This window comes from Dipodomys spectabilis, unplaced genomic scaffold (genome assembly GCF_019054845.1).
Source record: "Dipodomys spectabilis isolate Male_0828 unplaced genomic scaffold, ASM1905484v1 ptg000032l, whole genome shotgun sequence".
NCBI classification, from domain to species: Eukaryota; Metazoa; Chordata; class Mammalia; order Rodentia; family Heteromyidae; genus Dipodomys; species Dipodomys spectabilis.
Genome location: NW_024870709.1, coordinates 15,319,892 through 15,347,170, shown reverse-complemented (window position 1 = coordinate 15,347,170; position 27,279 = coordinate 15,319,892).

Sequence of the window (27,279 nt, the reverse complement as noted above, 5' to 3'; positions counted from 1 at the left end):
TATTCTATAGGACCCTTTTAGAGAGTTCCTGATCACTAAGAAAGATTGTATAAAAGTTCCACTTTTACCAGAAGGTAGTGATATTTTTTTCATGTCCTGTAACAAAATCTACTTCAGCAAGGAATTCTCGAGATAATACAATGCTATATTGTATACATTGTTCAGCTTGAATAATACTTCCTCATCTGATATCCTCCACAGCCAGCAGTTCACATAACAATGCATCGCTTGTCCAGGTTCATGCTCCACTGGCTTTCAAATGTCTTGCACTATTGCCTTTCTGAATTTAGCAGTTATATCTCTAGAATTAAGAAAATTCACAGAGAATATGACTTTTTGCATATTATAACTTCTTTAAAGCAACTTTAAAGCTCCTGAAGTTGTCATCAAATTTGTTGTGCTGCCATTAATAAGTTGATGTTAAAACACTCCAGGGGTTAAAACAAGAAAGGTAGGTACTTGTTCATGTCTCATACCCTGTCTTAAATGTGTCCTCATCTCACTATGTCAAATACATTGTACATTAGTGATCTGAATGTTAAACAGGGCCTGTGACTGGAGAGAGGTTAGTGTCAATGAGCTGTGAATCCTGGGTGAAAGAAAAAAAACAAACTCCAAATTAGCCAAGCCATCTGCATGTTCTCCCTATTTATCTGTAGCCAATTAAATTATTCCCTCAAAATACTAAAGAAGAAAAACTTTAGCTTAATTTTTCAAAAACTGTTATTCATCCTCTTATGGTGATAAATTATTTTTCAAAACAGACATGGGAACCAAATGCTGATGGCTCACACCTGTAATTCTAGCTACTCAGAGACTGAGATCTGAATATCATGGTTTGAAGTCAGCCTGCACCAGAGTAATCCATGACTCTCAATTAACTAGAAAACTGGAAGTGAAACTGTGTCTTAAAATGGTAGAGCACTAATCTTGAGCAAAGAAAGTTCAGGGACGGCACTCAGGACCCGAACTCAAGCCCCATGTCTGGCAAAAATAAATAAATGAAAGAATAAAAAAAAAGACTTGAGATCTTTAATGCCTAAAATTTAATTTGAATGCAACCCTCAGCAACTTAACCAGTTTAGATGATAAGTTTCTGCAACAACAAAGTTTAAAAATTATGTTAAACTAGAACAATGTAGAAATGTCAACATTTATTTTTCTAACATTTAAACATTATTTTATTCCATTTAGTGCTACTACAGTAGAATGTCACAGCGCAGTTGATTTATAAAGGCCAGAAAACCATTTCTCACACTTCTGGAACTTGAGAAGACCACAATCAGGATTCTAGAAGGCTATGTCTAGTGAGCACTGGCCTCTGTTTCCAACACACTACTGCTTTATTGCTGTGTCCTCAGAAGGAAGGAAGACTTGAGTCTTCTCAAGGCAGAAAGCAGCAGGCAATCTGGTCAACCACTGCTAAAGGCCTCTTTTTACAAGGGTTATAACTCCATTATTGAGTGGTGTAATTTTTATGACTTAAGCACTTCTTTAAAATTCCAGGTTTTTTTTCTTTTTTTCTGAAACTAGAATTTGCACTCAGGGCCTTACATTTATTAGTTAGGCACAATATCAGTTTGCCTACTCCCAGTCCAAGGCCCAATCTTTATTTTTATGGGGGGATACAATCGTGGGGCCTGAACTCTGGGCCTGGGCGCTGTCCCTCAGCTCTTCAGCTCAATGCTAGTGCTCTACCACTTGAGCCACAGCGCCACTTTCTGGCTTTTTTCTTTTTGCTTATGTGGTGCTGAGGAATCGAACCCAGGGCCTCATGCATGCAAGGCAAGCGCTCTACCACTGAGGCACCTTCCCAGCCCAAGGCACAATCTTTTAATGAATGCTATCGTGAGTATGTATTCACACCTACATGTTGTAATGGATACATTCAGAAAAAAAGCAAGTGCAATTTAAGGGCCATATTTGATTTTATACAATGTGTAGTAAATAATTTGCCTGTAAGCATTAGGCACCTTGATTTAGAGTAAACTCTATTACAGATGATTTCTGGTGTGGCATCTTATCACAATCCCATATCAGAAAACAGAACAGAGTGTAGATGTAGAGTTAAAATTAAGTATCCAAATGATATTTCTACTTTGGAATAGAAATATATAAATATAAAGTTTCACAGTGCATAATATAACTGTAGTTTTTTTCACTATCAAATCAAGACCATTTGGTACAAAATAAATCACATAAAATTTGGAAGTGAAACATCCCAAATGTAAGGTTTTCTGGAGACGTTATTTTTTTTTATTATTGTTTTTTATTTTTTTTAATTTCCCTTCCCACTCAATGAAATTATATAGTAATACACTAGATTTTCTACAGAAAACTTTGGAGGACTGAAAATTATTATACTTAAGATTACCTTTTCCATTCTCTAAAAAAAAGTGGGTTTTTTGCTGTTTGTTTTTTGTCTTTTTGGAAATGATAGCAAATGAGTAGAGCCAATTGATGTTGTTGTTGATAAATAGTACAGTGATTTCTGGTGCTGGCTCACACTATTGCCCTGGAACCATGATCAGGTTGTAGCTTTGCCAGCTCTTTCAGCAATTTCTCCATCAATCTCCTACACTTTCTGGACCAAATCTTCATGTAGCTTTGTTGATGAGGATACCATTCGTATCATCAAATTGACAGAAGTTGAGAAGGTCCATAGGTGCTGGCGCATCATTTGGTATATCAGGTAATTTCCCAAATTCCAATCTGCATTGCTCTCTTCTACTCCATATCTCTTTGTTCTTTCCTATGTTACCATTGCACTGATTTAGGTCAACATAAGCAGCAAGAATAATAGCATAAATTAGATTGTTCAAGAAATTCCTGCAAAAAGTTAAGACCAAGTACATGCAAGAAATTTGGTACTATTTATTTCTTAGTTATTTCATTCATCTCTAATAGTATCAGATTTGAAAATAATTGACTTTTTGGAATTTATCAACTTATATATAATCACAAGGATATAAAATATATTCTATATATTTTTTCTTTTAAAATAGAATGAGATAAGTTGATGTTAGGTGAAATGAACCCCAAGATAAGTATTCAATTTTTTTTCTTTCATGCGATTGTTTCTAACATATTTATAAGATGATTTCTTTGTTGCTTTGTATGTCCCTTCCCCATGATATAATCCCTGCTTTCACTGTATTTGATGTTGGTATAATTTGTGGAGGGGAATGAAAAATATATAAATAAAATAGAATAAGTAAAACAAATAAATAGGAATAAAGATAAAACACAAAAAGCTGGATGGAAAAGATGTACTTTCTTACATCAATGAAGAGGCCAATTTACTTATAGAAAAAAAACGGGTTTCTGTTTAAATGATAATTCAGTCACATGAGCAAAGTCTCTGCTCAGAAATTGTTTGTTGAATTAAAAAATATAAATCAGATGGGTTGTGTTTTCATATAATACATGTTTTCAGAACTTTTGAATGAATAATCACAAATTCAAACAAGTTAATTGCATGCATTTATTAAAATATCAAATCATCAAAATAAGTGCATCTGTGTTTATTATAAACCGGAAAAATAGGCAAGCTCTTACAAAGCTCTTAAGAGTGCTACCCTTTGGCATATTGTTAAAAACTGGTGAAAAATATTTGACACCATTGGAAATAGTGTGTGTATATATAACTGTGTGGGATTCTGTAAGTTGATGCTTTCAAACTTTTCAACATGGTTTAATGTTATCTCAAGTTGAAGTTTTAAAAATTACCTGAAATGTTCTATCACTTTTCTGAATAAAGTAGGTTTTAATGCATCATTTCCAAAGAACGTTGGTTTTGGAAAATTGGTTATTAAGCATAATTTCTGCTCATTCCTGATGATAATACCATTCATTCATTATCTTCAGAACATTTACATTCATGATTATGTGTAAGTAATATGCAGAATGTCTTTGAACTTAGTGCTTATTTCATTATTATTCTTTTGATGATACGATGTTTCAGAAATGATGACAGAAAAATATTAAGACATTTAGGTAAAAATGATAGCACAAATCTCTCTTTTATCAAACAAAGGGAGCACTTATTGTAGTTGATATATGACACATCATTAAAAGAGAGATTCTCAATAATGCAGTCATAAAGGGAAATATATTGCAGAGAAAACTTATAATCTTTTGGAATTAATTACAGAATTCATCTTAAATTACATACAAGCATTTGTTCAAAATGCAAATCAATAATTCTAGAATTTGTATCTATATTCTATTTTACTTTCCTGTCCTAAATTTATATCCTGTGTATAATTGATGTATATTTTCTCAGTTTTCCAAAAGTGAATATCTACCTGGCACAATTTTTTATTTGAACAAATGAAGCATTTTAAGTATTTTTACTTAATTATTTCCTGTAGTGAAATGTACATAATACTTTTTAAGACTTGAACATGTGTCCAGTCTTAAAATCTTCTTGACCACAGCCAAGTGGAGAGTGAGGGAGTCTCAAGGCTTGTGTTTCCTAGAAATAGTTGCCCACACAGTGCCCACAGAGCTTAAGTAAGTGGAGGGGGAAGCTGAATTCTTTTCCATATAAATTAATAGCTATATTAAGAATGGATAAAACGTGTGATCTGGACAAAGAGATTCTGAATTGCACACAGTTTGGCTAAGAATTGATCACAAAAAATCACATACACACACACACACATGCACACATATATAAAAATGATAATGCAAATAGTAGACTTGGATTTTTATCTCTTTTTGTATAAATGTATAGATGTCACCAAAGAAATTATATATATATATATATATATAATTCTTTAGTCTTAGCATGAAATGACATAACCAAATAGAATATTCAATTACTATGCTATATAACAAATATTTCAGGTATACATTGATGTAGAAATATCTCATACCTACAAATCATTAGATGCAGGAATTCAGACAACTTTTAGCAATGATGGCTTCTCATTACTCCATCATGCCTGGGGCTTCAAATGGATGGCTCAAATCCTTGGGTCTGGCATAATTTTTACTTTATTCACTCAAATATTTTCGATGGCCAATAGAAATTGGCAGTACACTCAGAATCTCTTGTGCTCTCTATTTTGGGCAAAATTTGGCCATCCTCCCTGGATTTTAACTTAATTCTCATGGCAAGTTACCTAAGAGAAAGTCATAAGGGTCTTGTTTTTATTAACCACCTTCAAAGCACGTAACAGTATTCCTGCTGTGTTATATTGACCAAATCAACTATCACCCATCATCCATATGGACGGGAAGAAAATATAGACCTCAGTTCTCTCTGAGGAGTGTCAAACTACACATATGAAGGATATGTGGGATAGAAGATGGTATTGCAACAAATTAATAATTTACAACATCCAACAACAGCCCAAACACACAGCACAAAGTCACAAACTAGGATTTACTTTACTTTTAGTAAGCCTCTCACACCTAGTCTTCTCATCTTTTCCCTCCGTTAACTACATTTTTTTCCAAACAGTGAAATGCCTTACTTATATATCTTAATTATATTTCTTGGTTAACTCCCTGCTGTTTAAGGAAGCTTGGCTTTAACTGATTAAGATAAGGATAAGTTCTAATTTTATATTGCACTATATTAATCAGTAAATGAGGGAGAAGTGTTCTGTGATGTTACTGTGATTGTGGTCAGGTCATCTATTTTATAAGGCATTGGGTTTCTGGGATTTATTTAGAATTGAAGTTTGCTGAGGACCAAGGTATAAGGTTAATCACCATTTCTGATACAGAACCTAGATTTCAGGAAGACCATGGTTGAGAACCAGCCTTGATTTCTTTTCAATTAATGAGGGTTTGGTTTGCTGATCTCTCTTGAAATCATCTATAAAGCCCTATTCCCTTTTCTCTTTAAGGGTGGTTCCATCTTCCTAATGTTTGAACTTATATAACAATATCTGTCAGGAATAAACATTGTTACGAGGTTTGGGGATGTTTATTATTTTTACTGTCACTAGAGGTACATAAATAAATAACAGGACATTTTATGAGAGTGACAATGACAACTTTCTAGTATCTTCTCCGTACTGAGCACATGTTTGTGGCCAGACATGTGATTACACAAATCAACTTATTGAAGTATGAATATACCTCAATGTATTCTGCTCAGTAGATTCAGAAATACTGCCTATCTCAGAGACAAACTACAGGAGCAGAATGTCCCAAGTACTATGAAAGTTTGTAGCAGTCATGTATATATGGGAGTGGATTGGACTAATACAAAGAGACAGAGTAAGGAGAGAAATGACTTGGCTTGTTAGCAGAAATTTAGGCAATTCCTATATTTAGAAAGATAGGAAAATGATCAATTACCTTCTGTGAGTTGTATATTCAAGTAGATTTTCATGGTTCCTAAGGTTATCCTTGGCTCACAATAAAATGACTAAAGAATCTGTTTGTGTTTGAGAGTCCTGATTCATAGCTTTAGGAAACAATCAGACACCCACACCAGTGGCTTATGCCTGTAATCCTAAGTACTTTAGAGGGAGACACCTGGAGAATCACAGTTGAAAGCCAGTCCAGGCAGAAAAGACTAGGAGATCCCATATGCAAATAACAAGGGAAATATTGAGACTGGAAGCGTAGATCACCAACTACAGAAACCTAAATTTTATGCAACCTAAATTTTATGCAATTGCTCCCATATTGTATATTTAAAACTGAGTAAACTAATGGGATGGGAGGGAAATTCTGGGAGAGAGTGGGGGGAATGGTTGACGTATCTAAAAAGAAATGTACTCTCTAACTGAGTTATGTAACTGTCACCCCTCTGTACATCAGCTTTATACTGTAATAACAATAAAAAATTAAAAACTCAAGTAAACTAGCTTTTTAATTGTTACTATTTCTGTTTCCCTTATGAAAAATAGCATAATTTCCAATCTAATTAGACTGATAATTAGGATGTATTATGCTTATTGTTTATAGGATATATGAATGTCTAAGTATACTGCAAATAATTGCATCTCCAAAGGAAATTTAATATAAAATGTTTCTTTTAAATTTTAATCTTTGTCAAGAAAATGATCTTTGTGAAGCAGAAGCAAAGAGAAGGAATCAAGACTTTTCTTAGAACAAAAGAAAGAGCTCTTAACGTTACTTGTCAAAGATTTTTTTTTTAATAAATGAAAGAGGCCGCAAGGGCCACTACTCCAACAATGTCAGCTTTTTCCTGTGATGGCAGGCTACTTAAATCACCAATAGATTCTCAGCAGTAGGAGATGTATCCCTAGTGCTCAGGATTCCTTCTGAAGGGAAGATATGGTGTTTTCATCTCTAACCGCTGTCAAGCATTTTAAAACTACTCCATGAGAACGTGCTTCTTGAATACTTAAAAATATTATTAATAATAACATAAAGGCTTAAAATAGCACAACATAGTTTAAAGTTCCTAATGGATATTTTTGAAGTAATAGCCAGCAAGAAAAACAATTATTCAGGAACTTCAATACTTGAATAAAAATTTGATTTAACTAGAATATGTATTCTATGAATATATAGAAAACTGACAGAATACTTATTAGTTATATATGATAGTTAAATAGTTACATAGATAGATAGAGAGAGAGAGAGAGAGAGAGATAGTATCTAGGGAAATGCTATAGTGACCTGATTTATCAAGTAATAATAAAGAACTAAATTATGAATTAATACATGTTAAATATTTACTACCTATTCAGCTTAAAATTTTGGATAACATGGCATTTTTGCACTTGACAAAATCAATTTTTTGCAGCTGAAAAACTCATGTCTTCAGAACTCCAGATGATATTTGTACTTCTGCGTGAAATTGTGTATCAATGCTAATAGAAATACAAATGTGTACTGTTAGTTTATTAAATAATTAATTACTTTGGCCAAATAATATTGACATAAAGCACAAAGTCAAAAACACTTCTGAATGAAAAATGTCCTTACTAAAACTGGAGGATTCTTTCAAACTCATCCTAATAGTATTTTTCAGTGAGGTAGATAGGATTTATTTTTAAAGTTAATGCCGTTGGTGTGATGCAACATAAATTTCTGGGTACCGGTAAAAGTATTTTTCTTAAATTCCTCATTAAATAAAAAAGCAGGAATTAAGGCTGAATGATACATTCATGCATGCATATTTTCTCAAATATATAGGTACCCTTTCAGCCAGGTACTTTACAGTGGCAGGAATGACAAAGAAAGATTCCCAGTAATATGATCACCTTTGTCTTCACTTGTTTTCCCACCTTCCCTATTGTACTTGTTATTACTTTCACAGTCTTTTAATAATTACCATCTCATCTTTTATTCCTTGTGAGTTTTGAATACATCTTTGTATGTGTTTATTATGTCACTTTCTCCTACACCATGATTTAATGAGTCACAATCTAAAAATATTAAAAAGAAAGAAATAGAAAGAAAATCCTTTAGCTCTGTGTATTATATAGCATCCTCAGAGAGTGAGAAATGAGCAATAAAACATATTTACAAACACAAATGATCATAAATTTATCCATTGTGTTCAATCTTAATGCTTACGTTGCTTCCAGGATGAGAAGGAAGATCTGTTGCCAGTGCACATTGAAGGAGCAATATTTGAGGAATTACGTGGTAGAAGTCATCTTCAAAATGGCCAAGCACCAGTAAGCCCTGTTCCTATTTGCTCTGCTATTTTAAAAAATGATTTAGATGCTGATTGAACCCAGTTGCTCTATTGCAGTTGTTCATGGTTTTAAAAGACACTCACATTTACTTTCTTAGTGTGTGCCCTAAACAAACAAACATTTAGGTATTTACTCTGTACTGCACAAATCCATGGCTCTACGACTGTCAATATCCCAAATCCATTAGGCAAATGCCTAGAAAAGTACAGAAAGTAAGCAACTAGAAGCATCAGCAAACAAGTGCAGAACTCCATAAAAAGATGCTCTCTTTGACCTTGCAGTTTACCATGCAGAATCAGCCTCCAAACCTGGGTGTTGAATTCAATCCACTGTGCGTCAAAACATATTTGAAACAAATTGTCAGTGTCTTTAAGCAGTACGGTATCACAGCTATTTGAATGGCATTTACAGTATGTTATGTAATGAAGCAATCAAGAAGTGATTTCATGTATTTGATCACATATGAATAAGTTATATGCAAATACACTGTTTTATATAAGGAACAAGGGTAAATGCAGAGTTTGATATTGGTGAAGGATCCTAAAACCAATTCCCTACAGATATCTAACAGAATCTGGTACTAGGATAAGATCCAAATCAATGAAAAAAGTATTTGTTTCTAAATAATCTTTTTTTAATTTTATTTCAAGGCAGCATAGATACATATATCTTGTAAAAAACTTGCTGAAGAGAATGTCTGCTCTGTCTGCCTTTCCATTGGTCTACAAGTATCTCATCTGCCAGCTACTTCTATTTCATTTCTGTCTGCTCAGCCACAGAAAGGGTCAGCTTTCCTCCTTAAACATTTCTGTGGGTTCTACTATTGCATTATCTAGAATCAAAGTGGGTTTTATAGGTTGAATTTTGTTCCATTAATACTCTCATATTTCTAACTCTGAGTGCCTTAGAATGTTCATTTGGAGAAGAGGCCATAAAGAGGTGTTGAAGTTAAAATTAACCTAATGGGATATGTCCTGATGTAACTCAATAGACGTCCTCATAAGAACTAGATTACAAGTGACACCCGGCATTGTCTGTACATAGAGAAAAAGCCATATGAGGAAAAAACAGAAGCCAAGATGTAAGGCCTCTGGGAGAGAAAAGAAAAATGAAGAAAGGAAGGCGGTAGGAAAGAGGGAGAGGGAGAGAGAGGTCCCTTCTTTCTTCTTTTCTAAACTTAATTGTATTGTCAAGGTAATGTACAGAGGGGTTACAGTTACATACGTAAGGTAGTGAGTACATTTCTTGTCAAACATTGCTACCCCCTCCAACATTTTTCTACCTTCCTCCTCCCCACCCCTGCCAACTTACAAAGTTCATTTCCAATTTGTTGTTTTGTGAATATTGCTGTTGCATAGGTTTCCCCTTTGTCCTTTGTCTCACCATTTTGTTGTTCCTCTTCCCTTCCCTAATCCAGATAAATGTATATACAATACACAGAGTACCAAAATCAAATACAGTGACAAGAGATAAACCATAGGGGAAAAAAAGAGAAAAAATTGCAAGAAAAAGAAAGAACTTCACATAGTACATTAAAAAAAACAACAAGAAAAATTTTTGTTTCCATATCTTGGAGTTCATTTAGCTTAGTGAATTTTAGCCTTTATACTTGTGAGAAAATAAAGTACCCTCCATACACTTTACTACAGCACCCACTACAGCACCCCTGAAAATCTAATCCATGACTTTCAAATACACATGGTTTGCATGGTTTGAGAAGACAAAGGGAAATGTAAGAGATTGCCCTGTGAAGTATTTGTTGGATGAGTCCTTTTCACAAGAACGTTAAATGAGATCAAACATACACTTTTATGTTGCTAGGATGTAGTGATTAATGGTATACTAATATATTAATAATCTACCTTGGCATTTTTAATACAGATGTCTAGAAATACATCTTAAGATTGAGGAAAGCCTTTAAAAATATATTTCAGGCATATGGAACTGCTCTTCAGTAACAAATAAAGAAAAAGTGAAAACACTAAAAAAAAAAGTAAAGAAATACCCACTAGCAATGCTTTTGATGATTAGTTGAGACCTTTCTGACTATGAGGTACAATAATCATAACCCTCCCACCATGTTCACCCTGACAACATACTAAGTCACTTGTAGGAGAATTTATGATTGTTGGGACCTACAGAGACAGAAGGACACTTAGTTTCACCAGATATTGCTAAATAATAATGTGCTATAAGCCTCTCTAAATAATTTAAGTTTGAAAAAAACAAACTATAAAAGAAGTGAGAACATTTATAGCTTATTTGCTTAAGTAATTTTCATTTTCTTTATCAAGTATTTTCTAGACTTGTCTGGGCTCACTTTCAATATCCCCAAAAGGCATAACCATTTCCTAATATGATTTTCTTTTGTATACAAAATATTCTTTCTTTCTTATATGCATGGGGTATCTTCATACCAAGAATTTATAGATACTTGATGTTTTTTTCTATAAATATATATTTTAAAATAAAAATGTTCACTGTACTTAAGTACAATAGTGTCTTATTTTTCATAAAGAACATGATCATTATACATGCATGACAATGTATAGCAAACAGAAAAAAAAAAACTTGGTGTAAAGTACCCAGGGTTACAACATCCAGACATTACTGCAATTAATCATTAATTTGTTTCTGCATTTGCTTGTTTGTTTTCTTATTTATTTGTTTTATTTGTGGAAATGTATCTCTGTCGCTTGAAGATTGTTGTTCAGCAGCATGCGTTGATAACTGATTACAGTGGGTTGGTGAAATGAAACATGCTTCCCCAGGATTTTCTAAAAATTTTTGTTACTGCTTTCTTTTGATAGATCAAGCAAGATAGAGAAAGCCCAAGATTGTTGTAATCCTTCCAGTACTCATATCACAGCCACCTCATACTGGGTGCTGTCTGCACCTCATGCAGAAAGAAGTAGGAGGTATGAAAGAGGATGGTGCAGAGCTCACACAATAAAGCAGGCTCCCTGCAAATCCATAGCACACTCTCTAGGACATCACTCCCTTAAAGTGATTTAGAGGATGATAGTGCTAAGCTGGGCATTTCCTACAAAATCACTATGAATAAAATAGAATGAACCAGACATTTGTTAGGCAACTGATCATGTCTGCTACAAAATTATGCATGCAGCAAGTATGATTATTTACTGGTTTTATTACACTTGAATTATCTTATAAGTGATTTTCTGTAATTCAAAAAGTGTTCATGAACGTGATTATAATGGCTCTATCCGATTAATCATTCATTTATGAATTTTATTATTGAACAGACATTTAGGGTCTTTCTCTTTATTAATATTCATATAGTTTATTGATTCAAGATGTATGTGGTTGATGGTTTATATAAGTAAAATTTCAGTTAAAAAACCAACATTTCAGACTTAAGAACTTATTTTATATTCTGACCTCTTTGGGATAACATATGAATATATTTTAATAAGAATCTTTTTTCAGTATGTAATGCATTAGAAAAGTGTTTTGTCTAATTGTATACTTACTATATACATTGCTTTAAGCATAGTCTTAATAGATATTCTTCAGAATCAAATTGGATATAACAAACCTCAAAAAGGTTAGACATTGGAGTTTACACAATTAAGCAAATAATGCATTATTAAGTATTACATATTTTTAAGTAAATTTACTTTATTGTTATTACAAATGTAATGTACAGAGAGATTACAACTACATGAGTCAGGTAATGAGTACATTTACTTTCTTATAGTGTCTCCTGTTCCCTTACTCTCTCAGTCCCTCCCTCCCATCTCCACATCTTAATGTAAAATGTAGTATTAGCTGGAAATCTCAGTCACACCACTATGGTTAGATAAGAGTAGTATGAAAATAAATGTTTTATTGTGAATAACAGAAGTTGTGTTTGCCTGAATTTTTGCTGAATATTTGTGAATTAAGACTTTTAGTCATGTCTTTCCTTACAGCTGATTTAAAACATTAACATGCAATCAAGAAGTTAAAACTTACTTATTTTCTTCTTTTATGTTTATCTTGGGGCTGGTATTTCCATCTGTTTTCATGTTAAACAATGTTGTACCGAGCAAAATAGGTGATTTGTGTATTCCTTAAAATATTTGTTATTATAAGATTCTACTAAGAAAAGAGTTGTCTGACACTAAGAATAAATTGCTTTTTTTTTTTTTTTGTCGGGGCCTGGGCGCTGTCCCTCTGCCCTTCAGTTCAAGGCGAGTGCTCTACCTCTTGAGCCGCAGTGCCACTTCTGGTTTTCTAATGGTTTATTGGAAATAAGTCTCAAGGCCTTTCCTGCCAGGGCTGGCTTTGAACCATGATCCTCAGATCTCAGCCTTGTGAGTAGCTAGAATTACAGGCATGAGCCACCAGAGCCCAGCTGAATAAATTACTTCTTCTTGATGAATATAATATTGCTGAAGTAATATGCTATGACTACAACTAATTTCTGTAATTTCTGTACCTTCAGAGACTGGCTCTCTCAGCCCTGCCCATAAATACATGACTCCCATTCTCCATTTGGAGACACTGCGAACATTTTGTCAAAATCTTTGTCATCTCAATCCTACCCAAAAAGCTTAGATTTTTCTTGAAAAAAACATTTTTATAATAATTTTATTACTTAAGGATTCTCAACCACATGGAAAAATAGTAGTGTATATGTGTATATATGCACATCAAGTGGCTAGCTTTACAAGTTTAGAGATGTTGAAAATTAACACATTTCCCTACATAATTAATCAAACTTCTTCCAGTTTATATCCAAAGAAGTATAAATATCATATCTGTCTAGACTATGTGTGTATATGTATATACACACACGTGTGTATATATACATGTGTACATAGAAAACATCTATTTGAAGGAATTGTTAACATGCTTATGGAGCCTAAGATGTCCCACAAATTACTCTCTACAGTGTAAATAGAATCTCAAAAATATATTGAGTCCCATTTGTTAGGAAATGGAAAGACTTGGGAAAATTTATATTAAGCAAAATAAGCCAGAGCCAAAGAAACACAGGTCCCATGGTTTCCCTTATTTGCAATTAGTATACGACTAAAATAATCTTTTCAGACAAGCAGAAAAGGTCAAAAGCTATGTACATATGACCATATGAGAGGATGCTAAGCAAAATGAACCCCAAGATAGGAACACAAGAGATTTTTTTTTCCTTTGTCACTGTTGTTTTTAATGTACTATGTGATTTTTTTTGTTTCTTTGTATGTTCTTCCCCCATGGTACAACCCCTGCTGTCATTGTATTTGGTTCCATTACCCTGCATCTTGTATATACATTTTTCTAATTTGGGGAGGGGAAGGTAAATAACAAAATGCTGAAACAAGGATACAGTTTGACCCATTGTAACAATGAGACTAGGAGACACTAGGTTGAAAATGAACCTTACAACTTTCAGGGGCAAGGGTGGGAGGAGTTTGGGAGGCGGGAGGAAAGGGATGGTAGGGAAAAACAAAGGAGGGGTAACAATGCTGGCTAAGAAATGTACTCATAACTTTACTCATGTAACTGTAATTCTTCTGTACAGTATCTTTACAATAAAAAAATTAAAAAAAAGAAAAATCCCACTACAATGCTAAATGTGTGTGTGTGTGTGTGTGTGTGTGTGTGTGTGTGTGTGTGTGAGTGTGTATTGAGATGAACTTTAGTTTTACCCCAAAATTTGAGAACCAAGAACTAAACAGGTGCTCTTTTACTTGAACAATTTTCCTAACTCTTTTGCTTTATGGTGTTTTTGTTTTTCTTTTCTTTTGTGTTTTTGTTTTTCTAGACATGTCTCACAGTTTTGCCTGCGCTGGCCTGAACAAGGATCCTCCACATAGCCAGGATTATAGGCCTGAGTTACCAGGCTTAGCCTCCCTCTGTCTTTATTCTCTCCTTGTTCTCCTTGAATCCTGCTTCAATCTTAGTGCTAGATTCACAGTGGGCACCATTGCTGTAAGCTTCTCTAGTAGATTTTAAACTAAAATGGAAAACCAAAAACAAGAACTGATGAAAAACATGAATAGTAGAATAATATTTTTCTAGAATAAAAAAGGTGAAAAATAGCTTAGAATTTAAAGACATCATATTTATATGTTCTGATATGATGCATTAGGATTTACTGCTTAACAAGTGATTTGGATGTTTCTCTTACTTTTCAAGACAACCTTGAACTGGCAAAGGCTAACTACCACTCTTATGGAGAAGGATATACAGGTCTCTTCTGTAACAATTATACTGTCATTAACAATCATCACACTATAAAACAATGTCTGCTTTATGCCAAAACTATATGCTATGTTTTCTGACAAGTTGATGTTCTCTCTAACATTGGACTCCACCATCAAGAAGGCAGGGCAAACCAAAGTAACAGCGATTACTCAAAACACAATATGTTGGAAATGAACTGTACAACTTGGGGAGGGAGAGGCTATGGGGAAGGGAAAGTAGTAGAAAAATGAGGTGTGGGTAACAAGTTCAACAAGAACTGTACTCATTAGGTATATAATGGTAACCTCACTGTACATCACCTTGATAATAATTAATTAATAATTAATTAATTAAATTGATTAAAGTGTTTGTTTCAATCTTTATATATCACCGCAGCAGTGTATTTCAAGCAGATTTGTAAGGACAATTCTTCATTTTGGTGGAAAATTGGTAAAAGGAGAGATAGAAAAGAGCAGGAAAAAGTATAGACCGAATGATCCCAAAAGCCCTGTCTTTGGGAAAGATAAAAGGAAATCCCATTCCAGAGAAAGTTACCCATGCTAATAAACATTCTATCATCCTGTCTACATAACTCCATCATTCCCCAATCTGCTCTTAAAATCCTGAGAGATCAAAATTGCCTTTGAAAGGGTTAATTCATTTTTTCTCAATTACAAAATCTCCTATATAACTTGAATTTCATTCATAAGACAGTCTTTAGCCTTCCAACCTTTACTTCAGATTGAAGAACTCAAATTCTTTTCTTTGTTGTTTTTTCCTGTGTCCCCCAGGCTTTTCTCATTCATTGAATTCTGACCACATATGATGATGCTAAGTGAAATGAACTCCAAGACATGAACGCAGGGATTTTTCTTTGTTGTTGTTTATAATATACTATGTGGTTTCTTGTTTCTGTGTGTTCTTCCTCTGTGGTTCATCCCCTGTTGTCACTGCATTTGATTTTTGTACCCTGGATATTGTATATATGTTTATCTGAACTAGGGAAAGGAAGGCCAAAAGCAAAATGGTGAGACAAAGAACAAGGAGGGAACCAATGCAACAGCTATACTCACAAGACAGTATGTTGGGAATGATCTGTATAACTTGCTGGTGGGGGGGGCAGGATTAGAAAGGGAGGGAAAGAGGGAGAAAAATGAGGAAAGGGATAACAAGTTAAACAAGGAATGTAATCATTACCTTGCTTATGTAACTGTAACCCCTCTGTACATCACCTTAACAATAAAATCAAAAGAAGAATGAAAGAAAGAAAGAGGGGAGAGGAAGGAAGGAGGAAGGGAGGAAGAAAGGAAGGAAGGAAGGAAGGAAGGAAGGAAGGAAGGAAGGAAGGAAGGAAGGAAGGAAAGAGGAAGGAAAGAAGGAAGAAAGAAAGAAAGAAAGAAAGAAAGAAAGAAAGAAAGAAAGAAAGAAAGAAAGAAAGAAAGAAAGAAAGAAAGAAAGAAAGAAAGGAAGGAGAAAAGAAGAAAGAAAGAAAGGAGGAGCCAGTTTTTGAAAGGGCTAGATCATGCTTAGAGTCAGGGACTTGTTTTTCTTTACCAATAGTCCCTTGTGTTTGGCACTAGCAGAAATTATTACAGTGCTAGTCTCCAAAGAAAGTATCATGACATGTGACAGCAGTGATTTTTTTCCTGATTCCAGCAGGCCAAGTTCACATACATGTGGCTGGTACAGCCACAGTGATCGAAGAAGAGTAACAGGTTCTGTTCTGTGAGAGAATTGTTTCCTAGATTTCTTCAGAACATTCAGGAATGTATCTGAATAGATGATTAGGTTAAATAGGCCACAGGATACAATGATTATCTAAGTGATGCATTTGAAAACAGACAAATTTACTTTTTAAATAAATTTTAGTATTACTCCTGTTAGTTTTACTTATAACCAAACTTTAACAATCACTGTCCTTTCTTCTCCTGACAATTTAAACTCTTTTAGACACAACATAACACATACAAGCAGTTAATAAGTATCCCAATGTGGTTGAGTCCTTAAATTATACATCTAATATTGTTCCTAAAAGCTTTTGTAGGAGTCAAAAATACCATGAGAATTAGATATCAGTTCTTATGTAGTGAGCTAAAGCAAAGATTGTCATAGGATGAGTGAAAAGTTGTATCTCAGTTACAGAAATTCCAATTACTAAAATATTGAATCTAATATACAATGTAAGCTCTTTCTATAATTTCAGGTTTAGAGTAGGACGATCTGTCCATAAATAAGGTGAGTATACGTGTGGTCCCTGTCGTATCGTCTTATCTATTCTCTTTCCCCTCATCATTAAATGATGCATTAAAACCAAGAGTACACTACTATTCAGAATGATATTTCCATATAAAAAGTTGGATTAGTCCCTGCAATGATCAAGAGTATTGTAATAACAGATAAGTGCTTCAGTTTTGAAAACTTTAATCTAGAAAATTGTACCAAAATAAGAAATATTTGCTTATGGCAGTCTATGACAGAGCTCCATTGGTCAAACTTCCCATGTACGGCCTTGCAACAAACTCTTGGAACAAAAGGAACTGGACAATTTATAAACTTGTAAATACAACTAAAGAGAAAAACAATGAGGAAAAATAAAGTCTTACTAAAATCAAAGAAATGAGAATTCGTGTGACAAAAAGGGCTTGACAGAAACTATTTTTGCTTTTTGCATTGAAACACTTACACAGCAAAGCCTAACGCTGTATTTAGGAGCTCAAATTTGTATATGTTTTTCTTTTCATTTAAAATGATTACAAAGGCAAAAGTAAGAGGTCATAATTAAAATTTATACTAAAAGCTTGAAGTCCAGCCTCCTAATTGCATGAGATCTCGCTCTCAAAAAGCCATGAATTTCCTGGGAATTTAATTTGACTTGAAAACACCATGAGCTATGTGAATAAATATATTTCTATTCTAATGAATTCTTCTTTCCTGCAATTACCTGCTACAAATTCAAAGTCCAAATTGATGTATATCTTTAGTAAATGTGTAAAAATTTTACATATTGAAGTCCACACTTCATTTAGTTTCTTTTATTGTGGATGCCTTTTTTCCCCATTACCCTGAGTTTTAGAGACGTTATTTTCATCTTGTTAGCTTACAAATTTGGAAAGTATTTTATTTAACAGTTTAAGAGACTTAAGAAAGATATAAATACATTCTCATCAGATGAGAAACTATATAGAAAATTAGTTTGACAATACTGAGACTATACTTAATAAATATATGCTAAATTATATTTTATTTATATAATGAGAAATATGAGTCAAAATATAACTGTTAGTAAATTATAGTATAATCACTTAAAGAACATGAAGAATAAAATTGAAAGTTATTGTATAATAAAATTTAACTTGTATTATAAATTATAAATTATTATTGGAAGCATTAGTAAAAAAATCTAAAGGAATAAAAGTACATTATTTTGTGCATATGAAAGCAAGAAATAGGAAAACAGGAGAGATCAGTAAAGGAGTATTATAGTAAGTTAGAAGTGCTTTAGTTTTGAAAACTTTAATCTAGAAAGTTTTAATGTACCATAATATGAAATACTTACATACAGTAGTCTATGTCAAAGAACTGTATTATACTCATAAAAAGAAATACTTAAAATTGTCAATAATCTTATTAAAGGAGACTTCTCAGGTTATATAATTTCAAAACATTACTGTTCTGTCAGCACTACCAAAATAATGCTATCTTTCCAAAAGAATTGTTAAATTTTGGCAAACATTAACTATTTTTATCTCACATTTGAAATAAATTACTTATATTTTGCATAGCTAAGATTTTAGTCCTTAGGCAGATTAAATGTGACAATTTATAATCTATTCCTCACACAATTCAGACATTGTTGAACAAAGAGACTTCCTGAAATCTAGGATTTCATACATTTGGGGCTTTATTGTGGTGAATATAATATATATATATATATATATATATGATGCAATTATGCTACATATCTTTTGTCTACTAGGCCTGATAAGAGGTAACCTTTGCATCTGAATTTAGTATGATGTAGGCACATTGTTTAATGCTTATTTCCACAAAGTTGAAATTAATTACACTGCCAAATGTATGTAAGGAAAGGCAGAAACATCACGACCTCTTGGTAGAATAGACTGGACTTCTCCCTGGAGATGGAAGCGGGCAGAATGCAAGGAGGTGAGCATCTCTGACTCCTTAAGCGGTTCAACTGCGAGGCATGGCTGGGCAGAATGGGTTTATTAAAGCATCTCCATGGCTCCTCACAGAGACAGGAGACAAGCAAAACGGACCAGAGGAGCCGTGACGTGTGGCGTCAGACTGACAGCAGAAATGTGAGAGGAATCTGTGCAAGTCAGGGCTCAGGCTGAAGGCAGCTGGACGATGACAGGGGAGCCGCGAGGGTCGCTCCTAGCACAGCACTTGTGCCATGACTGAGGGAGCCCTGGGGCTTGCCAAGGAGGAAGCAGCTGGACTGGGAGGCAAATGCAAGTGCTGAGGCAGGAAGCAGGTGGTCACGGGAGGTGGAAAGGTTGATGCACATGCAAGGGAGCAGCTGCCCCCTGCAGAAAACTCCACAAAGATTAAAACGTGAAGGCAAAAGCATTTATTTTGACTAATCATCCTCAAAGGCAATTTTGACACCATTGCTGAAAAGTAGGAGTTGCTGTGGACCAACATTGCAAAAACGGTGGATTCTCTTGGGCTAAATTGTCTGAGAAAGAGCAGTAGCTACAAGCACGTTTCCATAGAGGCTGCTGGTCAGTGAGGAGGAATACATCATTTACTCCTGACTTACATTGACTGATGTGTGCTTCCAAGCAAACTGCTAAGTCCCTCTGAACCTAAAGTACCGCTGGAAAAAAAAAAAAAAAGGAAACCTTGCTATAAAATATAATCCTTCTTCTTGCAAACAAAAAGTTCCCGGACAAGCTATGTATACAAAATGCTCCAATGGCCAACCCAAAGTGCTTTGGTATAACTTCAAATTAAGTTGAATTAATAACTTTCAAATTAAATGAAAGTCCTCTTTGTAACATTGTATTAATAAGAATATATCCTGAAATCATTCAATGTGAATTTGCTGAGCTACTTATTATTAAAGTTTTCTACTGAATTAAGATAATAAGTAAATCAAACATCAAATTTTCTTCATATTGGCCATTTTAAAGGAGATAAGCAAAAATTTAAGAACATTTTTCCACCCACTCTGAGAGAATATAACTTTAGAGCTTAATTTAGACAAAATCCAATTCAATCTAGCTTGTTCCTGAAAAAGCTCTGGTGTCACTCCGATATGAGAAGTCTCCTCACAAAAACAATGGTGCTTTTCCAAACCTAAGGAACAATAGATGGCAGATGCTTAAATTCTTAGTTGATTTTTGGTATGGCAATGTAATCTGCATTTTAGTGTTCCAGAGAACAAGGAAGTTTCAGAAACACAGCTCCACTAGTTATTAGTGAAATAATTCAATTCACCTAGATTCTGTCTTAGGACAGACCATCCGTGACAACAACTAATAAATTGTGCATGAAATTGATTTTATCTATACTGGAGGTACAATTTGTCCAGCAACATGTCCTGTTTTCTGTTGACGTACATTTTCATTTTAGTTGTTTGTCTATAGTTTCAATCTGTGCATAACTTCATTTACAGGAAAGATTTTAATTTCTTTCAATTATGAAGTTTATTTTTCTCCTTCCTTTCAGCTGACTGATTTCTCAGTGAGGAAATTTCAAGTCCTAGAATTCAATTTCTCTCTAATTGATTTTACTCCAAGGTAAAAATTCTTAAAACAATCAAGGCTCAATTAAACAAAGACTATGGTCACAAAAAGGAATGAACGTCATACTTCTGTGAATTCTATTTATTTTTGTTTTATGCTTTGTAAATACTATTCACTTGCTGCAAATTAAAACTGATGTCGTAGTTAATTTCAGACACAAATAGGGTGGTTCATGCTCTTTTTATCTTACCCCATGCTCACTGGTGCTGTTATAATGGAATTAAATTGAAATAAGAAATAAACATTTGAGTTTGTTTCCTTGTTTTACAACCTTTGCACATTCCAGCTTCTCAGCATAAAAAAGGATTAACTGAGCAGAGGGCACTGTACCAGAATACTAAATATTTCTGTTTTGTATGTCCTTGAGCAAATTTGAACTGAAGAAAGAAGGAACACAGCCATACTCTTTACTCACCCAGTAAAATAAAGCAACAGACTTAGGGACTAAATTCTTCCACCGTCTAAGCTATCTCTCATGAATAAATAATACACTTTAAGAAACTACAGAAGATCTTTCTGATCACTAGACTTCTACTCTAAAGACTGTTAATATAAGTTTTCATGTTATATATAACGAGTGAGTATATTTGTTGATGAAACAATAAAATACTGGAATGACAAAATTATGTGTATTTATACCCAAATTATGCATTATGTCAGAGAATTTTTTCCTTACTTTGATAGATGGATGGCATTCTGTTAGTTCAAGAGGAATGTGAAATAAACAACAAATTTAAGATTTGTTGAAGAAATTATTGATTTTCAATTAGTAATATGTAAACCAATTTTTACAAATAAAAATATTTCTTACCACTTTAAGATGTATAAAATAAAAGATACATAAACTTTCAAAAAGTAGAGATTCTGTAATTGTAAAACTGAAATAGCTTCACTCTAAATATTTATAATATTAACTAACTGTACAACTTTGGGGTGGAGGGAGATGGGAAGGCAGGATGGGAAGGGGAAACAAAGGAGGAGGCAAAATGCTTGATAAAAAATGTACTCATTACCTTGCTCATGTAATTGTAACCCCTCTGTATGGTATTCAGTTAAAAAAACTTATTAATTAAAAAATATTATCCAAACAAACCCAAGAGGAAACAATTACCAATCTTAAATTATAATTTTTCCATATATGACCAAAAACACATAAAATCTAGAGCCAGGAGGTATTTATCCTTTATTTAAACTTCTCTGGCAGCTTCTTTGCCTTGACTTGTATATATATATGCATATGTGTATGTATATGTATATGTGTGCATATATGTATACACATGCATACACATGTATCTACATGTGTGTTCATATATGTATTTGTATATATACATGTATGTGCACATGTGTGAGAAATACATTCATGTATGTATATATATCCTTACAGAGTTTTTGTTTGTTTGTTTTTTTGTTGGTCACGGGGCTTGAACTCTCCGCTTGGGCACTGTCCCTGTGCTCTTCAGCCCAAGGCAAGCACTGTACCACTTAAGCCACAGCGACCCTTCCGGTTTTCTAGTAGTTTATTGGAGATAAGAGTCTCATGCACTTTCCTGCCCGGGCTGGCTTTGAACCACAATCCTCAGAACTCAGCCTCCTGAGTGGCTAGAATTACAAGCGTGAGCCACTGGCGCCCGGCTTCAGAGCGTTGTTTTTAATGACTCATCAACTCAAGCTATGTGATCTTTTTCATGTGGATTTTTTTGTTTAAGTTTCTTTTTTGTTTGATGTCAGTCCTGGGGCTTGAATTCAGGGCCTGTGCTCGATCCTTGAGCTTCTTTTGCTCAAGGCTAGCGCTCTGCCTCAAATGAGCCACAATTCTACTTCCAGCTTTTTCGGTAGTTTAGTGGAAATAGGAATCTCACAGACTTTGAACTGTGATCTTCAGATCTCAGCCCATTTAATAAGTAGGATTACAGTTACGAATCATCAATGATTAGACTATTTTATGATTTTTTGTTGTTATTGCTGCCCCTGCTGCTGTTTGTCCGGTCTTGGGGCTTGAACTCAGACCCTGAGCTTCTTTTGGTCAAAGCTATTTTTCTGTCACTTGACCCACAGTGTCATTTAGGGCTTTTGCTAAATAGTTTATTGAAAATAAGAGTCTCACAGACTTTTCTGCCTGAGCTGGCTTTAAACTATGATCCTTAGATCTCAGCCTCCTGAGTAGCTAAGATTATTGGTGTGAGCCACCAGCACTGGTATATTTTATATTTTTATAGGCAGAATTAATTTCTCAGATTTCATGCATTCTACAGCAAGTCTGTTATCCCAGAATTGTCTAATTCAGAACACTCAGTAATATTGAGCATCAGAGATGTTCCAGGCTTCAGGGCCATCTCTGTGACTTAAACACTACACATCTGTCAAAAAACAAACTTTACAATTCAGGGTGGGGGAGAAAGGGATGGTAGGGATATAGCTGAGGAGGTAGGAGGAAGGGATTGCAGGGGAAAAACAAAGGAGAAGGCAACAATGCTGGATAAGAAATGTACTCATTACCTTGCTCATGCCATTGTAACCCCTTCGTACAGTATTTTCACAATAAAAAAACTTAATTAAAAAAAGATGTGAGCTGTGTTTTCTTTAAAACAGATTTTATCCTTTTCAAATTTTCTCTTAGGTTTAATTAGAAAAAAAAATTCAAAGAATGAGTAAATTTTCAAATACTAATTTTCTGAAAAATCTATATTGGCCAATTTCCATTAATTTAAGCCAATATTGCAGCCAAATAGCAACTCATAAGAAACACAAATGTTAATTGAGAAAGATGGAACAGTACCACAGTGACCTGTTTCTGTGAATTTGATGTTCTATTGCTAAATATTAATATGTCTGCCTAATTTTAAAAGCAAGCCCCATCTCTGAACCACTCAAATGTGAAGGTAAGTACTTGGATAACACTAAAAGTGAGCACCCTCTTAAACATTTACACATTGGAATATTCACTCTCCTTATTCTGATCCCATTCTACAAAGAGAAAAAATGTTACTATGTTCCCAAAGGAATGTCAAAATGTCAGTTTAATGCCTAATTTGGTTATGACCAAAGTCTGATATAAAATCAATTCCCTATCATCCAGTGACCAGTCACTCCATTGTAATAATTCTCCAAATTAGTAACTGAAATTATACAACTTACCTGTTGCTACCTTTTTCTTATGATTATGCTCAAGTTCACGATTATGTTTACCTCTGTGGATTTCATTAAGCAAATATTACTGATTGGTAAATGAAGAAATCATCGAATTATACAAGTTTCACATTAATTTATTAATGTCTGGACACTTCGCCCACAAAATCAGCTTTTATGAAATAATATTCCTTTAACTTTTCTCTAATAGAAATTAATTTCTTATTTTTGTACATCTGTTTTGAGTGCCTGATGGAAAAGTTGTAATCTTATTTATGTTCAAAGAGCTCCCCACAGCTTCAGGATTCTGTGAACAATGAGATGTTGTACAGTTCCCAATCACTAAAGCAGGATATGAGAGAAACCCTAATGAGTTCAATAATCAGAGTCCCTAGAATTATTTTCAGCCTCAAACTCACAGTTTAAATATAAGTAGTACACAAACTCTATTCCTTAAGCGATAATATTTCAGGGTCATGATGAGAAAATCTCTTTAAAAAAGGGAAATTTAATCACAGAATGCACTATTAACCAATGAGCACAGTGAAGAAAATTGAGGAATTACCAGCAAGGACAAGTTGACAACTGCTAATTGAAACACTAAGCAAAGGTCAATCATGGTAAATGATTGCAATTTTCCCAAATACTGCTAAAATGAGATCTCTGTTTCTGCTGTACTAGGGCACTGCTAATTAATTTTCACACTGGAAGGTGAGCTTAGATGACTATGACTTTTTAATTCATAGTTTAGTTCCACTGAATGAGGGCATACCTCAGAGTGGGCCTCTAAGGAAAGTTCAAAATGGTAGAAGAAATAGGAGGGGGAAGTTTCTCCATTAATTTGAGAAACAGCCTGAGGCTTTAATTCAGTTTCTTCCTTTTCAAAGGCAAGGGCACTTCTAAAAGGATTGACAAAACAGCAAGTAAAGTGGGACCAGTCTTCTGCTGTCAGTCTTTCAGTCTAATTTGATATTGCCTCTTTCCACCTAAATTCCCATCTGATTTCTCAGCATAAGAAGCTTTGCCTGTTGATTTACAAATAGGAATCCCGAATTTGCCTTTGCTATTGCATGACTCCAGTGTTTTCAGGGAGTAATAGTGAATATTCTGATTGTTTCCATTTCTTTGAAGAAGAGTTACTTTAATGATAATTTCATAATCTGAATTGTAGTGAAGCAAGCATTAAGAATAGAGGTAACTTAAACACAATTTAAGTAACAGACCCAAGTGTTCTATGAGAGGAATTACTTTTAAGGGCACATCTTGATCTGGGTTCACTTCTAATCATAAATAATTAAATTGAAGAATCAGTAAAATGACAGCTTCCACTTCATTTCTATTAATCACTGTTACAGAGGAGTGGGAAAGTGACATGTAGTTTTAAAATCATGATGTGATTTTGCTTTATAAATATTTATATCTGACATGGTTTGATTTTAACAGCTTTCCAATAAGTGTATGAGAGCAGAAAAATGCCACACTTCAAGAGTAACATTTTATAGTAGGACAAATAATTTCCCTTTCAAATCATTAGCCACATCAGAGAAAGTTAAAACATCATTTTATATTGTGATCAATAATGTAGATATTTTGTACACTTGTAAACCAACATAGTTACATACTCATAAATACATACACACTTGCATGCATATTAGTTAACACGAAGGTATTTTCCTCACTCTCTCACCACATACATCTTTTTTTATCTTTTTTTTTCTGTATCTGATCACATGAGTATAACTGTAAAACAAAATGTTGCAGGAGGCCAAATATTATAGAAAGCCAAACATCATTGAAAATAAAGCCAATAATGTCCTTTAAACATACAATGTGTGTGCAAATTAAGAGAAGCATGACATATAATGTTGGATTAGCATTGTTCATTTGTTACTAACATGTAAGCATTAAGACCACAATACTATCAAGTAAAAAATATATGCCTTGTTGTATGCATTAGAAAACATCTTATATTTATAAATTGTGGTTGGGGAGAATGATAAGTTTCCAGTATTCTTTGATTTTTATTTAAAATACATAATTTTACATACAGTCTAGTTTATACATACCTATTTTTAAAATGTGGTTTTGTATCACTTGTGAAGTGTGCTAAAAGAATCATTCATATTTTTAAAATTTACAATAACTTTTTATGTCATTAAAAAAGATTAAAACAGTATTTTGTTGCTAAAATAAGATCCAGGAATTCAAATTTGACACATGTTTATTATCAATTTACTCAACAAGAACAGTGAGTTCTTCTAGTGAATATGTGTAATTAGAGGTCAGTTACATTGATATAATCAACTGGACATCTGATTGTAATATAATTATATAGGACTTTTTAAATTTTTTAATCGAGGACTATCAGTTGACCCTAATTATTATTTTTTACAATATATTTAATAGTCATAGGCATTTTTTGCAATAAGGTAAAGATAACAGATAACTCAATACAGAAAAAAATACAACAGTAGTTTCTGTGTTGGCGATTGGAAAACATTTTACAGTAATATTGAATTTTTCATAAAACTGAATATAAATGTAATTTTGTAAAGTTATAAGTATAATTTCATATAAAATGAATATTGAATTAAATATGCAAAGTTGCTGAGACATTCACCCCACAGAAAATAAGTTGAAAATTATCATAAGAGGTCCATAGAAATCTCATTTCTAACTGACTAGTATAAGAAAGGCTGCAAAACTACTATATCAGTCTCAGATCTGAAGAAAATTAACAATATGAGTCAATAAATTTCTCAGCATCTATTAAGTTTTAATACATTTTATGCAACTTAATTATTGTTTTTAATTTCGTTGTCAAATCTTAAAATGTTGAGAGGACAAAGAGGACCTGTTGGTACTTTAACTATATAAAATTAATGCATTTTCTCATATACTCACCAGTATTCTCTTTTTATGTGATGTAATGAATAACAAGAAGTTGAAATATTTGTAGGCCAGACACTACTATAGAATTCAATATACTACAAAAGTTTAAAAAGTAATTAAAGGACTGGGTAGGGAATGGGTGAGAATGTTGAAATGAGTGACATTGATCAAGATGCATTAAATTCATAAACTGTTTTGTTAAATGGCAACTCCTTTGTGCAACAATTTAAAATAATTTTAAAATGGGCGAATATCTAAACAAACATGGACCAGAGTGTAAGTAAAATTTTTTATCACTTGTCATGGAAATAAACTAAAACACTGAAACAAAACACTGAACAAAACTGTTCTTGGATAACTATTCTTTCTTTATGCTGTTTCAAATGAGGCTAGTTAGTGTTCTTTCTAACATTTAAAGCACTCCTAGAATATATTTTCTTCCAATCAATGTTTAGTAATAAGCTAAGGATCATAAACTCATCTATGACTATATTTGAAATGCAACTTGAAAACTTTTAATTAGAAATTAATTTATTCTGAATTAAAAAGAGAATAAAGAGATTTTGTCTAAATGTTACTTGAATAACTAGAGACTGATGGTTTTTTGCTATAACTGACAGAGGAAAGATTATGGAAACTTGCAGGGATTTCTTTGA